General features: G+C 35.5%; 1 pseudogene; it reads right to left on the bottom strand.

Annotated features, from left to right (window-relative positions):
• Nucleotides 1–1,637: 1,637 nt before the first annotated feature.
• Nucleotides 1,638–2,026, bottom strand: LOC138813532 (large ribosomal subunit protein eL42-like; annotated as a pseudogene).
• Nucleotides 2,027–2,454: the final 428 nt, after the last annotated feature.

The following is a 2,454-nucleotide window of genomic DNA, read 5'->3' as shown; positions in this document are numbered from 1 at the left end:
CCCAGCTTCCACGGGATTTATCCCAATTAGTCACCAAAAAGCTAAAAATGGAGTTGTAGCTCACATGTAGAGAATTAGCTTTGAGCAACAAAACTAAGGGACAACATCCAGACCCTAAGTTCAGAACTGGCACAAAAAAGTCTGATACTGGCATTAAAATGAGACATAAAATCTGGACCCAGGTTTACCTCCTGGCAATTAACAAGTAAAGATACTTTACCGAAAATATAATGAGCCTGGGAACTTGAATCTTCCAGAACTCTAAAAATTCTAACTTCAAATAACACTATAAAATATAGGTACATACTCATTGGAAAACAATAGCTTCCTTTGGGAAAGAAAGAGAATCATGTGGGAAAAAGTTTACTCATTTATTGATCTAAATAAAACAGAACTAACAAGAAAAATGACAAAATGTTAATTCCTTTTAGATTTCATGTTGACTATACAAATTTATGTTTTAAATTATCTTGTTTAAAAATATCTTGAAATTGGTAATTAAGGAAAAATACTGCATTAGGCATGTCAGCTAAAATGAATAAATGACATTAAAAACACAAAGTCTCTTATTACCAAGCAGTTGAAACTCATGGGTTTTGCCTTTAGCACTAGTTTCTATTTGATGAATTGCTATTATTAAGTATATAAGAGAGTATGTTTGCTAGTATTAAGTATGTAAAAGTATATGTTTGTCTATTATATATAAAGTAAGTAGAGATCAGACACATATGAAATACATGCACATTCTATTTGCTGTTTTTGTGGTTTAATTATTTTGGGTAATAGAGTTCATAATTTTATAAAAATATGAGGTGAATATAAGTCCTTAATCTCTTTAAATATAGTTTTATTTTATTATTTTCAAGCTTTTATCTAATATAACTTTAGAAACAATGCATTTCTTTCTTTTTTTTTTAATTGTGAAAATACCGTACAGAGGGGTTACAATTACATGGGCAAGATAATGAGTACATTTCTTATCAAGCATTGTTGCCTCTTCCTTTGTTTCCCCTTCCCATCCCTTCCCATCTTCCACCCCCCAACCCCCCACCCCTGCCGCCATCCCCCCCTTGGCCAAAGTTGTAAAGTTTGTTTTTCGACATAACGTCTTGTATATCTCATTGTTGCAATGGGTCCACCTGTATCCCTATTTAAACAATTTGTTTTTTCCCTTCCCCTCCACTAATTATACCAACATCAAATACAGTGAAAGCAGGGGTTATACCGTGGGGAAGGGACATACAAAGCAACAAAGAAATCATCTTATAAATGTGTTAGAAACAATCACAAGAAAGAAAAAACATTTGAATCATTATCATGGGGTTCATTTTGCCTTACGTCAACTTATCTGTCCTTTTCTGCTTGTCTCAGACATATCCTATTTATTGCAAATAAGGGAAACCATGGGATCTATATTTCTTTGGGCCTGGCTTACTTCACCTAATATAATTTTTTCCAAGTCTTTCCATTTCCTAACAAATGGGGCGATGTCATTCTTTCTGATGGAGGCATAGAATTCCATTGTGTATATATACCAAATTTTCTTTTCTTTTTTTTCTTTCTTTCTTTCTTTCTTTCTTTCTTTCTTTCTTTCTTTCTTTCTTTCTTTCTTTCTTTCTTTCTTTCTTTCTTTCTTTCTTTTGTTTTGTTTTCAATTTGACCTCACAATTTTATTGTCTTCATAACAAAAGTTAGAGCTTGAAACTGGATCACTTGCCCCTTTCTCTTCTTATCTCCACCCAGTTCAAAATGTTTGCATCTCTTAATAGCTAGCATTCTCTTAGATCTACAGTTGGGCTCAACACATTCAAGTCTCAGCACAATATTCTTTGTAGTCTTAGCTTTTTTTTCTGGAAAATTGGCTTAGTCTGACCGCCATAGCCACTCTGCTTCCTGTCGTAACGATGCTTTCCCTGGGCATACAGCGAATCCTTGCCCTTCTTGTACTGTGTTACTTTGTGAGGTTGGTGCTTGCCACACTTCTTACAAAAGGTACGGTGGGTTTTAGGAACGTTAACCATGATGGCAGGAAGCCTGCAGCAGCGCCCAAAGAAAAGCTATACCACATTTTCTTGATCCATTCATCTACTGAGGGTCATCTGGGTTGGTTCCATATCTTAGCTATGGTAAATAATGCTGCAATAAACATAGTTGTGCTGGTAGCTTTAGTATGGTCTTGTTTGTGATCATTTGGGTAAGTGCCCAAAAGTGGGATTGCTGGGTCATAGGGGAGTTCTATGTGAAGTCTTTTGAGGAACCTCCATACTGCTTTCCAAAGTGGTTGAACAAGTTTACACTCCCATCAACAATGCAGTAAGGTTCCCTTCTGTCCACATCCCCTCCAGCATCTGTTGTCATTAGAGTTCTTGATTATAGCCATTCTAACTGGAGTGAGGTGATATCTCAATGTTGTTTTGATTTGCATTTCTTTTATGGCTAGGGATGTTGAGCATT

This window comes from Dipodomys merriami, unplaced genomic scaffold (genome assembly GCF_024711535.1).
Source record: "Dipodomys merriami isolate MVZ:Mamm:240054 unplaced genomic scaffold, mDipMer1.0.p SCAF_6, whole genome shotgun sequence".
Taxonomy (NCBI): domain Eukaryota; kingdom Metazoa; phylum Chordata; class Mammalia; order Rodentia; family Heteromyidae; genus Dipodomys; species Dipodomys merriami.
This window is presented reverse-complemented; position numbering and strand designations above follow the sequence as displayed.